Source organism: Scyliorhinus canicula, chromosome 1, assembly GCF_902713615.1.
Source record: "Scyliorhinus canicula chromosome 1, sScyCan1.1, whole genome shotgun sequence".
Lineage (NCBI taxonomy): Eukaryota > Metazoa > Chordata > Chondrichthyes > Carcharhiniformes > Scyliorhinidae > Scyliorhinus > Scyliorhinus canicula.
Genome location: NC_052146.1, coordinates 229,447,024 through 229,461,623, shown reverse-complemented (window position 1 = coordinate 229,461,623; position 14,600 = coordinate 229,447,024).

Here is a 14,600-nt window from a genome sequence, read left to right as displayed (position 1 = left end):
CGCCAGTGGTGGAGGGTTTGAATGTTTGTGGAAGGGGTAGCAAGCGGGCTGCTTTGTCCTGGATGGGGTTGAGCTTCTTTGAGTATTATTAGAGTTGTACTCATCCAGGCAAGTTCACTCCTGACCTGTGCCTTGCAGATGGTGGACAGGCTTTGGTGGTGGTGGGGGGTGGAGTGGAGTCAGGAGCAGAGTTACTCACCATAGGATTCCGAGCCTTTGACCTGCTGTGGTAGCCACACTATTAACATGGCTAGTCCAGTTCAATTTCTGATCAATGGTAACCCCAGAATGTTGATTATGGGGGTTTCAGCGATGGTAATGCCATTGAATGTCAACGGATGATGGCTAGATCCTCTCTTGTAGGAGATGGTCACTGTCTGGAACTTGTGTAGTGCAAATGTTACTTGCCACTGGCCAGGTCAAGCCTGGCTTTCTTCCAGGTCTTGCTGCTTTATTATGGGCAGCAGTGGTTATTATTGTTGCTTCACAGCTCCAGGGTCCCAGGTTTCATTCCCAGCTTGGGTCACTGTCTGTACGGAGTCTGCACATTCTCCCAGCGTCTGTATGAGCTTCCTCCGGATGCTCCGGTTTCCTCCCACATTCAAAATATGCACAGGTTAGGTGGATTGGCCATGCTAAATTGCCCTTAGTGCCCTTAGGTGGGGTTACTGGGTTAAGGGGATAGGGTGGAGGTGTGGTCTTAAGTAGAGTGCACTTTCCAAGGGCTGGGTAACTTGATGGGCCGAATGGCTCCTTTTGCACAGTAAATTCTGTGATTCTATGATTATCTGAGGAGTCGCGAATGGTGCTGAACATTGTGCAGTCATCTGCGAACATCCCCTCTTATGATGGAACGGAGGTCATTGATGAAGCAGCTGAAGATGTTGGGCCTAGGACACTATCTTGAGGAACTCCTGCAGGGATGTCCTGGAGCTGAGACGATTAACCTCCAATCACCACAACCATCCTCCTTTGTGAGAGGTATGACTCCAACCAGTGGAGAGTTTTCCCTGATTCTCATTGACTCCAGTTTTGCTAGGGCTCCTCGATTCCATACTCAGTCAACTGCTGCCATGACTTCAAGGACAATCACTCTCACCTCACCTCTGGCATACAGTTCTTTTGCCCATGTTTGAACCAAGGCTATAATAAGGTCAGGAGCTGAGTGAACTTGGCGGAACCCAAATTGAGCGTCAGTGAGCAGGTTATTGCCAAGCAAATGTCGCTTGATAGTACTGTTGATGACTCCTTCCATCACTTTGCTGATGATGGGAGAGTAGACTGATAGGGCAATAAGTGGCTGGGTTGCATTTGTCCTGTTCCTCATGTACAGGACAAACCTGGGTAATTTTTCACATTGCCAGGTAGATGCTAGTGTTGTAGCTGTACTGGAACAGATGCGGCAAGTTCAGGTGCACAGATCTTCACTACTAGTGCCGGGATATTGTCAGGGCCCATAGTCTTTGCAATCTCCAGTGCCTTCAGCCATTTCTTGATATCACCTGGAGTAAATTTTATTGGCTGAAGCCTGACCTCCGTGATGCTGGAGATCTCCGGAGGAGACCGAGATGGATCATCCACTCAGCACTTCTGTCTGAAGATTATGGAGAATGCTTCAGCCTTGTATTTTGCCCATATGTGCTGGGCTCCTCCATCATTGAGGATGGGAATATTTGTGGAGCCTCCTCCACCAGAGAGTTGTTTAATTGTCCACCACCATTCAAGGCTGGATGTGGCAGGACTGCAGAACTTAGATCTGATGCGTTTGTGGTGGAATTGCCTAGCTCTGTCTATTACTTGCTGTTTGACATACAAGTTGTCCTGTGTTGTAGCTTCACCAGGTTGACGCCTCATTTTTAGGTTGCCTGATGTTGCTCCTGGCATGTTCTCCTGCACTCTTCATTGAACCAGGGTCGATCCCCTGGTTTGATGGTAGTAGTAGAGTGGGGGATATGCCAGGCCATGAGGTTGCAGATTGTGGTTGAATACAATTCTGCTGCTGCCTACAGCCCACCACGCCGCATGGATGCCCAGTCTTGAGTTGCTAGATTGGTTCGAAAACTATCCTATTTAGCACGGTGGTAGCGGGACACAACACGATGGAGGGTATCCTCAATCTGAAGACGGGACTGTGTCTCCACAAGAACTGTGTGGTGGGCACTTCTACCAATACCGTCATGGACAGCTGCATCTACAGCAGGCAGGTTGGTGAGGATGGTGAGTATGGTTTTCCCCCCTCTTGTTGGTTCCCTCAGGACCTGCTGCAGTCCCAGTGTGGCAACTGTATCTTTTTGGACCCGGCCAGCTCAGTCTGTGGTGGTACTACCCAGCCACTCTTGGTGATGGACATTGAAGTCCGCCACCCAAAGCATAGTCTGCGCCCTCACCACCCTCAGTGCTTCTGCCAAGTGATGTTCAACATGGAAGAGTACTGATTTCAGCCGGTGAGTGATAATCAGCAGACGGTTTCCTTGCCCATGTTTAACCTAAAGCCATGAGACGTCCTGGGGTCCATAGTCGATGTTGAGGACTCCATACCTAGGAACAGTGATAGTGATGTCTGGGACATTGCCAGCAAGATATGATTCTGTGAGTATGACTATGTCAGGCTGTTGCTTGATTAGTCTGTGAGACAGCTCTCCCAATTTTGGCACAGGGCTCCAGACGTTAGCAAGGAGGACTTTGCAGGGTCAGCAGGGCTGGATTGCCATTAAAGTTTCTGGTGCCTAGGTTGATGTCGGGTGGTCCGTCTGGTTTCATTCCTTTTTTTTCTAGTGGTTGAACACAACTGAGTGGCAGCACCTTCCAACCCCATGACCACTACCATCTAGAAAAATAACAGCAGCAGACACCTGGGAACACCTCCACCTGGAGGCTCCCCTCCAAGTCACTCACCAACCTGACGTGGAAATATATCGCCGTTCCTTCACTGCTGCTGGGTCAAAATCCTGGAACTCTCTCCCTAACAGCATTGTGGGTGTACCTACACCTCAGGGACTGCAGCGGTTCAAGAAGATAACTCACCACCATCTTCTGAAGGGTAACTAGCAAAGGGCAATAAATGCTGGCCTAACCAGTGATGTCCACATCCTGTAAATTAATTTTAAAAAATGTTTTGAATTGTACATTATCCAGTACCGTTCACAACTTCTGAAGTAATGAAGCAATCCCCCTCCACGTACAGCAAGATCTGGACACATTCAGTTTTAGTATGGTGAGCGGCGCATAACATTTGTGCCACACAAGTGTCAGGCAATGGCCATGTGAAAGAGAAACTAATCATCTCCTGTTGAGATTCAGTAGCTTTACTCTTCTTTGAAAGAGAAGTTTCTCCCTATCCTATCTGGACTCCTCGGGATTTTGAACATCTCTCTCAAATCTCCCCTCTCTTCTTGCCCCTGAGGAGAATAATCTCAGCTTCTCCAAACTACCCTTCTAACTGAAAACCCTTTTCCTCGGAACCATTTTTGCGAATCTTTCCTGAACCCTCTCCAGTGCTTTCACATCTTTCTACAGGTGTGATGTCCACAATTAAACACAATAACTCTCAGTTGAGCCCAAAGCAGTGTTTTACACAAGTTCACCATAGATGCCTCGCTTTTGAATTCTGTACCTTACTCATAAAGACCATGAGGTGTATGCCTCATTAACTGCTTCTCATTGTTGACAATACTTACAAATTGCATGTGTAGCCACTGAAGTTGGCCATTCCCTCAATACAAAATGGAGGAACGCAAAGCTTGCAGGGTAAAATGGACAAAGTTTGCAGCACAAGCAGGCTGCAACAAGCCACTGTGTATTCTGTCTGCTAAGAGAGCAGACAGCACCTAAACGAACATTCCGCATACTAATGAGGCAATCTCCGGGACAGTTAGCATAGTAATGGAACGATCCCAGGGACAAAGGACACAAATAGGGAAGTGATTGCAACATTGTATGGGAAGCCAGACACCCCGGCACCAGCGGGGTTCGAAGACAAAGCACCTGAAGGCCCGCCCAGTAGCCGAGGGACAGCCTCGGTATTGGGGGGATTCAAACAAATCGATTGGGAAGAGACCCAATCGATTCCCAGCCGATAGAGGGTCCGCCCAAAAGGGCGCGAAGCCCTGGGACCTATAAAAGACAGGTCCCAAACTTTGTTTGTTCTTCTTGACCAGCCCTCCTCTCTTGACCAGCCCTCTCGACCAGCCTTTACCGAAGAAGACCTTGACCGAGAGAGAGGAGAAGTTCGGACAGCAGCTGCCAGCAAGTAAGTGTCTCACAACGATCGCTACCAGAGATAGACACTCCTGACCCCTTTTAACCTGTACCAACCTGAAGTCTGCGGACCCAGTGCAGAGCAAGAGGCCTTGTCCCCTGATCCGGCAGTTCCTTATTCAGATAAGTATTGGTCTATTTAGTGGTAGGAATAGTTTAGTCATCTTAGCGTGTGCATGAGTAGTTTATAATTGTATTATAATAAACTCATTTGTTTGAACTTACTAATTGGTGTATGGTTTTATTGCTTTGAACTTGACCTTCAAACTTGTGGCAGTATCTTAACGATACCGGACGACTCCAGAGTTAAGGAACGAAACAGAGCCAAATTGAGTGTTAAGCACACTCACCCAGAACGAGCAACACATGTTACCTGCAAATTTTTTAATTGAGCCCTGCACAGCCAAATCTAGATTACTAATATGGATAAATGAAAGCAGTAATCCTATTACTGACCCTTGGAAATCTATTAAATACTGTCCTCCAGCCTGAGAAACAACTGTTCATCACTCCCCTGTTTCTTATCCATGATGTGGAAATGCCGGCGTTGGACTGGGGTGGGTACAGTAAGAAGTCTTACAACACCAGGTTAAAGTCAAACAGGTTTATAGAACAGGACAGGACAGGCCCTTCGGCCTCGATATTGTGCCGAGCATTGTCCGAAACCAAGATCAAGCTATCCCACTCCCTGTTATTCTGGTGTGCTCCATGTGCCTATCCAATAACCGCTTGAAAGTTCTTAATGTGTCCAACTCCACTATCACAGCAGGCAGTCCATTCCACACCCTAACCACTCTCTGAGTAAAGAACCTACCTCGGACATTCCTCCTATATCTCCCACCCTGAACCTTATAGTTATGCCCCTTTGTTACAGCTACATCCACTGTTTCGAATCACTAGCTTTCGGAGCACTGCTCCTTCCTCAGGTGAGTGAAGAGGTGGGTTCCAGAAACTCATATATAGACAAAGCCAATGATGCAACACGATACTTTGAATGCGAGTCTTTGCAGGTAATTAAGTCTATAGGTCCAGACGGAGCAACTGGAGAGAGGGATAATCACAGGTTAAAGAGGTTTGAATTGTCTCAAGCCAGGACAGTTGGTAGCATTTCGCAAGCCCAGGCCAGATGGTGGGGGTGAATGTGACATGAATCCAAGGTCCCGGTCGAGGCCGGACTCATGTGTGCGGAACTTGGCTATCAGTTTCTGCTCGGCTCTTCTGCATTGTCGTGCGTCCTGAAGGCTGCCTTGGAGAACGCTTATCCGAAGATCAGAGACTGAATTCCCTTGACTGCTGAAGTGTTCTCCAATTGGAAGGGAACATTTCTGCCTGGTGATTGTCGCGCGATATCCGTTCATCCATTGTCGCAGGGTCTGCGTGGCCTCGCCAATGTACCACACCTCGGGACATCCTTTCCTGTGAACCCTGAAACTGGCCACCAGTGGATGTGGCTCCAAATCAATATTGAGTATCTCTGACATGGTGTGAAAGAAAGAGGCCCAAAAGCTTACTAACTTGGCATAAAACCAGAACATAGGAGTGTGGTTAGCCAGCCCCCGAGAACAGTGCTCATACTTGTCCTCCACCCCATGGAGAATCCGCTCATCCTCGCTTTGGTCAAGTGAACCCGATGCACAACCTTGAATTGGCTCAGACCAAGCCGAGTGCATGAGGCCGGGGAGTTGACCTTGCGAAGGGCCTCGTTCCATACCTCATCATTCAGAATGGGAGCCAATTCAACCTTCCATTTTACCTTGACCTCATTCAACAGAGCCGACTTCATTGATAGGATCTGGCCGTATATGCCCAAAATAATCTCTCCACCAGACCGGGCCAAAGACAAAATCCTCTTCAACAGGGAGGAGGGTGATGGCAAGGGGAAAGAAGGAAAAGCCTTGTGCAAAAAATCGGGAATTTGAAAGTATCTGAAAAGACGGGAACCAGTTGAGATTTCTCCAACAGCTCCTTAAAGATGGCAAACCTTCCCTCCACGAACAGGTCCAAACCCTTCCCCTCCCATGACCTAAATGTCGAGTCCAAACCCGCTGGCAAAAAAAAGGTGATTATTGCAGATAGGGGCCAGCAAAGACATGGAACCGAGTTTAAAATGCTGTCTGAACTGCTTCCAGATTTTCAAGGTGGACACCACTACCAGATTGCTGGAGAGAATGGCAGCTATTCAGTACTATTGCACAAAGGCTAGAACCCTCACAGGAATCCTGTGAAAATAAAATGGGAAGTAAAACATAAATGGAAAGCAAAGCAGCAGGTTGTTACATGAAGATATGGGTTCAATGGTAAGGAAAATTAGGAGAAATGTTAAAAGAATAAATAACTTAGGAGAGGTTACTGATAGAGGTGTTGAGATTCAAAATGGAGGATATCATAGTTAGGGATCCTCTCGGAAGGAACGATCACAACATGGAGGAATTTAATATATAGATGGAGGGTGAGAAGGTAAAATCAAACATTAGTGTTTTGTGCTTAAACAAAGGAGATTACAATGGGATGAGAGAAGTGCTGACTTCATAGTGAAACACTTGAGGAACAGTGACGAACCTTGCAAGTAATTTTTCACAGTGCTCAACAAAAGTTTATACCAACGAAAAGGAAGGACGGTAGAAAGAGGGAAAATCTACCTAAGGAAATAAGGGAGAGTATCAAATTGAAGGAAAAGGCATATAAAGCGGCAAAGATTAGTAGGAGACTAGAGGATTGGGAAATCTTTAGGGGGCAACAGAAAGCTACTAAAAAAGCTATAAAGAAGAGTAAAATAGATTATGAGAGTAAACTTGCTCAGAATATAACAGATTGTAAAAGTTTCTACAAATATATAAAACAAAAAAGAGTGGCTAAGGTAAATATTGGTCCTTTAGAGGATGAGAAGGGAGATTTAATAATGGGAAATGAGGAAATGGCTAAGAAACCGAACAGGTTTTTTGGGTCGGTGTTCACAGTGGAAGGCACAAATAACATGCCAGCGACTGATAGAAATGAGGCTAAGACAGGTGAGGACCTTGAGACGATTGTTATCACTAAGGAGGTAGTGATGGTCAAGCTAATGGGGCTGAAGGTAGACAAGTCTCCTGGCCCTGATGGAATGCATCCCAGAGTGCTAAAAGAGATGGCTAGGGAAATTGCAAACGCACTAGTGATGCACTGTTTAAAAATGGAAGTAGGCAGAAAGCAGGTAATTATAAGTCAGTTGGCTTAACTTCGGTAGTAGGGAAGATGCTGGAATCTACATCAAGGAAGAAATAGCGAGGCATCTGGATGGAAATTGTCCCATTGAACAAACGCAGCATGGGTTCATAAAGGGCAGGTCGTGCCGAACTAATTTAGTGAAATATTTGGAGGACATTACCAGTGCGGTAGATAACGGGGAGCCAATGGATGTGGTATATCTGGATTTCCAGAAAGCTATTGACAAGGTGCCACACAAAAGGTTACTGCATAAGATAAAGATGCATGGCGTTAAGGGTAAAGTAGTAGCATGGATAGAGGATTGGTTAATTAATAGAAAGCAAAGAGTGGGGATTAATGGGTGTTTCTCTGGTTGGCAATCAGTAGCTAGTGTTGTCTCTCAGGGATCAGTGTTGGGCCCACAATTGTTGACAATTTACATAGATGATTTGGAGTTGGGGACCAAGGGCAGTGTGTCCAGGTTTGCAGACGACACTAAGATGAGTGGTAAAGCAAAAAGTGCAGAGGATACTGGAAGCCTGCAGAGGGATTTGGATAGTAAGTGAATTGGCTAGGGTCTGGTAGATGGAATACAATGTGGACAAATGTGAGGTTATCCATTTTGGTAGGAATAACAGCGAAAGGGATTATGATTTAAATAATAAAATATTAAAACATGCCGCTGAGAGAGTGTCCTCATGCATGAGTCGCAATAGGTGATTAAGAAGGCGAATGGAGTTTTGTCCTTCATTGCTAGAGGGATGGAGTTCAAGACTAGGGAGGTTATGCTGCAATTATATAAGGTGTTAGTGAGGCCACACCTGAAGTATTGTGTTCAGTTTTGGTCTCTTTACCTGAGAAAGGATGTACTGGCGCTGGAGGGGGTGCAGAGGAGATTCACTAGGCTAATCCCAGAGTTGAGTGGGTTGGATTATGAGGAGAGGTTGAGTAGACTAGGACTGCACTGGTTGGAATTTCGAAGGATGCGGGGGGGGGGATCTTATAGAAACATAGGATAGATGCGGGAAGGTTGTTTCCATTGGCGGGTGAAAGCAGAACTAGAGGGCACAGCCTCAAAATAAGTGGAAGTAGATTTCGGACTGACCTTAGGAGGAACTTCTTCACCCATATGGTGTGAATCTATGGAATTCCCTGCCTAGTGAAGCAGTTGAGGCTCATTCATTAAATGTTTCAAGGTAAAGATAGATAGTTTTTTGAAGAATAAAGGATTATGGTGTTCGGGCGGGAAAGTGGAGCTGAGCCCCCAAAGATCATATATGATCTCATTGAATGGCGGAGCAGGCTCGAAGGGCCAGATGGCCTACTCCTGCTCCTAGTTCTTATGTTCTTATTAAGCCTCCTCGATTTGCCCCCATATGGAACTCAGATCATTGAACCACAATACCTTCTGAATATTGGCTGCCCAATAGTAAAATAATAAATTGGGTAATGCCAAGCTGTCTGATTGCCAGTCTCTCTGGAGGAACACTCCACAGATCCTTATTAATTAATGAAGGTTGACAAAGTAGGATTTGGGGAGGCATTGAAAAAGAAATAAAAATCTCGGGAGTACATTCATTTTAATAGTCTGAATCCTGCCTGCCAAGGACAGGGAGAGGTTGTCCCACTTCTGTAAGACAGATTTAACTCCATTAACCAGACTATTTTATCATTTAATTTATGAAGCAAGGCCCAATCGTGGACCACCTGGATTCCCAGATAACGAAAGCTAGATCTGGCAAGGCAAAAAGGTAACATCCCCAGATAGGCTCCCTCCGAGGGAAGTTAGCCAGGAAACATTCGCTCTTATCCAAATTCAACTTATACCCACAGAAGGAGCCAAAACTCCGAAGCAGCTTCATTACCTCATCCATACTGGGTCTGTAATATAAAGAAGCAGGTCACCTGCGACAAGGACACCATATGCCCCACCCCTCTCCAACATATCTCCCTCCATTTACTAGAAGGTCTCAACACTTTGACAAGTAGTTCTATTGCCTAACCAGTGGAGTGGAGTGGAGATAAAATGTTTCAAAAGCTGCACTGACCTGAGGAAGTGATGGGATAACCAGGCTGCCACTCGTACCTGTACAATCTCCCGGGAAGCCGCCTGCCATCTCAGCTGGTGAGCCAAGAGGCGACTGGCCCTACACCCTTGTACGTGGCAGCTGGACCACTGTCTTACCCATTGATTATAATTCAAATTGTGTCTGCAGCTTTTTCCTATTTGCCAATTTGCTCCGCCCTTCAATGAGATCATATATGATCTTTGTGGGCTCAGCTCCACTTTCCTGCCCGAACACCATAACCCTTTATTCTTCAAAAAACTATCTATCTTTATCTTGAAACATTTAATGAATGAGCCTCAACTGCTTCACTAGGCAGGAAATTCCATAGATTCACACCATATGGGTGAAGAAGTTCCTCCTAAGGTCAGTCCGAAATCTACTTCCACTTATTTTGAGGCTGTTTTCACCCGCCAATGGAAACAACCTTCCCGCATCTATCCTATGTTTCTATACGATCCTTTGAGGTTGGGGCAAATGAGTACTGGTGGTTCACCTCAAGAGTGGATTCCACCAGCCTCTGCTGCTCTGCCTTTGCTGTCTTTACCTTGTACACCTTGTAGGAAATTATCTCCCTCCTGATAACCACGTTAAGGGCTTCCCACAGCATAGAAGGTGAGATAGATTAACTTTAATTACATTTAATATAGTCCCCTTTGGTGGTGGACATATGTTCAAATAATCTCGTCCACTAAAAATGGCATATCTAATCTCCTTGGCAGACACTGGGAGGGACCCAATTTTGGTGCCAAATCAACAAAATGTGGGGCATGGTCTGAATCACAATTGCCAAGTAACCCACTGCCTACACAAGAGTGAGAGACCTATCCACCACAAAAATGTTGATATGTGGTTATACCTGGTGCACATAGGAGAAAATGGAGTCATACCTGGCACAAAGGAAGATGGTTGTGATGGTTGGAGGTCAATCATCTCAGCTACAGGACATCACTGCAGGAGTTCCTCAGGGTAGTGTCTTCAGCCCAACCATCTTCAGCTGTTTCATCAATGACCTCCCTTCCATCATAGGGTCAGAAGTGGGGATGTTTGCGATGACTGCACAATGTTCAGCACCATTCGTGACTCCTCAGACACTGAAGCAGTCTATGTCCAAAATGCAGCAAGACCTGGATAATATCCAGGCTTGGGCTGAGAAGTGGAAAGTTACATTCGTACCACACATATTCCAGGCAAAGGCCATTTCCTACAAGAGAGAATCTAACCATCGCCCCATGACATTCAATGAAATTACCATCGCTGAATCCCCCACAATCAACATCCTGGGGGTTACCATTGATCAGAAACTGAACTGGACTAGCCACATTAATACTGTGGCTACCAGGGCAGGTCAAAGGCTAGGAATCCTATGGTGAGTAACTCAGCTCCTGATACCCCAAAGCCTGTCCATCATCTACAAGGCAGAAATCAGGAGTGTAATGGAATACTCTCCACTTCCCTGGATGGCTTGGGCAGCATAGCAGCACAGTGGTTAACACAGTTGCTTCACAGCTCCAGGATCCCAGGTTCAATTCCCGGCTTGGGTCACTGTCTGTGCGGAGTCTGCACTTTCTCCCTGTGTATGCGTGGGTTTCCTCTGGGTGCTCCGGTTTCCTCCCACAGTCCAAAGATGTGCAGGTTAGGCGGATTGGCTATGCTAAAATGCCCGTAGTGTCCAAAAAGGTTAGGTGGGGTTGCTGGTTTACGGGGATAGGTTGGAGGTGTTGGCTTAATTGGGGTGCTCTTCCCAAGGGCTGGTGCAGACTCGATGGGCTGAATGGCCTCCTTCTGCACTGTAGATTCCATGAATGACTGCTCAAGAAGCTCAACTCTATCACAACAGAGCAGCCTGCTTGCTTGCTCCTCATCCCACAAACATTCAAATCCTCCACCATCGAAGAACAGTGGCAGCCATGTGTACCATCTACAAGATGCACTGCAGCAACTCACCAAGGTTCCTTAGACAACACCTTCCAAACCCACGACCACTAACATCCAGAAGGACAAGTGCAGCAGATACCTGGGAACCCCACCACCTCCCCCCCCCCCCCCTCCCCCCCGGACAAGTGCAGCAGATACCTGGGAACCCCACCACCTCCCCCCCCCCCTCCCCCCCGGACAAGTGCAGCAGATACCTGGGAACCCCACCACCTCCCCCCCCCCTCCCCCCCGGACAAGTGCAGCAGATACCTGGGAACCCCACCACCTTCCCCCCCCCCCCCGGACAAGTGCAGCAGATACCTGGGAACCCCACCACCTTCCCCCCCCCCCACCGGACAAGTGCAGCAGATACCTGGGAACCCCCCCGGACAAGTGCAGCAGATACCTGGGAAACCCCCCCCCCCAGATACCTGGGAACCCCCCCCCCCCCAAAGTCACTCACCACTCTGACTTGGGAATATATCGCCTCTGCTTCACTGTGGCTGGGGCAACATCCTGGAACTCCGTCCCTAACAGCACAGTGGGTGTACCTACATCACAAGGACTGCAGCGGTTCAAGAAGGCAACTCACCACCACCTTCTGAAGGGTAACTAGGGATGGGCAATAAATGCTGGTCTAACCAGTGACGCCCACATCCCGTAAAATGAATTTTTTAAAAAATGGAATAAAAAGGAAAAATCTTTGTCACCTGGGTGGCACAGTGGTTAACACTGCTGCCTCACATTGCCAGCCACCCGCTTCCTCCCACAGTCCAAAGATGTGCAAGTTAGGTGGTGCTATGGGGATAGGGTAGGGTAGTGGGCATAGGTAGGGTGCCCTTTCAGAGAGTTGGTGCAGACTTGATGGGCCAAATAGCCTCCTTTAGCACTGTAGGAATTCTATAGTTCTATGGAAGCAAAAAACGCCACGGATCTGCTTCATGAAAACCAATGCCCTGGTCACCTGTAATGGAGTCAGAGATTTGGGCCGTGACCAATCCAGCCTGGGGTCCAGAACACAGTTTAAGACACCTCCCAAAATAAGCTGATGCGAATCCAAATTGGGGGTGGAGGCAAACAGCTTATTAATAAAATCTATCATTATGGAGCATAGATAATAACCAGAACCACTGATGTGCCTACCAAAGAGAGACAGACGCCAACATGTTTACCATTGGGGTCAAGATCATAGTGGCAGAAAACTGAACTCTTTTATTGATCAATATCATCCCCCCCACGGGCCTTACCATCAAAGCCTGAATGAAAACTTGTCCCACCCACCCCTTCCGCAACGTCGTCTGGCCTCTGACCCGCAAGTGAGTTTCTTGCAGAAACACCGTGTCTGCATTTAAACTCTTAAGGTAAAAAAATACCCTCGACCTTTTCACTGGGCCATTCAACCCCGACATTCCAGGTGATCAAACAAATCAGCCCCCCCCCCCCCCCCCCCCCCCCCCCCCCCAAGTAAAGTACTTGGAAGTGCATGGTAAAACAGGACTGAGTCAGCATGGCTTTGTCAAAGGAAAGTCGTGTCTGACAAGTCTGTTAGAGTTCTTGAAGGAGGTAACAAGGAAGTTAGACAAAGGAGAACCAGTGGACATGATTTATTTAGATTTCTGAAGACCTTTGACAAGGTGCCGCACAGGAGACTGTTAAATAAGTTAAAAGCTCATTGTGTTAAGGGTAAGATCCTGGCATGGATAGAGGATTGGCTGACTGGCAGAAGGCAAAGTAGGACTTTAAACTTCTGAGTTGGGGGGAAGGGGAAGGGAAAGTGAAAGCGACAGGGAGCATGGAGTTAAATGGCAAGATACGCAGGAGGATAACATGTAGGCAGGTAGATTTAAGCTTGAGGCAGACTAGGAATTCAACAAAAAGGAAGGATAACTTTGGACATCTAAGGACTTCCAATATCTGTAATGATAAGAAAGTTAGCATTAAGGCACTTTACCTGAATGCTCGTAGCATTTGTAACAAAGTAGACGAACTAATGGCACAGATCATCGTGAATGATTATGATGTGGTAGGCATCACAGAGACATGGCTGCAGGGGGTTCAGGACTGGCAGTTAAACATCCAAGGATATACAACCTATCGAAAAGACAGGGAGGTGGGCCGAGGGGGTGGGGTTGCCTTGTTAGTTAAGAACAAAATTAAATCTATGGCACTAAACGACATAGGGTCGGATGATGTGGAGTCTGTGTGGGTAGAATTGAGGAACCACAAAGGCAAAAAAACCATAATGGGAGTTATGTACAGACCTCCTAACAGTGGTCAGGACCAGGGGCGCAACATGTACCGGGAAATAGAAAAGGCATGTCAGAAAGGCAAGGTCACGGTGATCATGGGGGACTTCAATATGCAGGTGGATTGGGTAAATAACGTAGCCAGTGGATCCAAAGAAAAGGAATTCATGGAATGGTTACAAGATGGCTTTTTGGAACAGCTTGTCATGGAGCCCACAAGGGAGCAGGCTATTCTGGACCTAGTGCTATGTAATGAACCAGACTTTATAAAAGATCTTAAAGTAACGGAACACTTAGGAAGCAGCGATCATAATATGGTCGAGTTCAGTCTGCAGTTTGAAAGAGAGAAGGCAAAATCGGATGTAATGGTGTTACAGTTAAATAAAGGTAATTACGAGGACATGAGAGAGGAACTGGCGAAAATCGACTGGAAGCAGACCCTAGTGGGGAAGACAGCAGAGCAAAAATGGCAGGAGTTTGTATGCATAATTGAGGACACTGTACAGAGGTTCATCCCTAAGAAAAGAAAGATTATCCGGGGAGGGATTAGACAGCCATGGCTGACAAAGGAGGTCAGGAAATGTATCAAAGAAAAAGAGAGATCCTATAAAGTGGCCAAAAGCACTGGGAAATCAGAAGATTGGGAAGGCTACAAAAACAAACAGAGGTTAACAAAGAGACAAATAAGGAAGGAGAGGATCAAATATGAACATTGGGCCAATTCAAACTGATTCCGGAAGGCTAGTGATGGGAGATGAGGAAATGGCTGGAGAACTTAATAAGTACTTTGCGTCTGTCTTCACAGTGGAAGACATGAGTAATATCCCAAAAATTATAGAGGGTCAGGGGGCTGAGTTGAGTATGGTTGCCATTACAAAAGAGATGGTGCTAAAAAAGCTAAAAGGTCTTAAAATTGACAAATCTCCTGGCC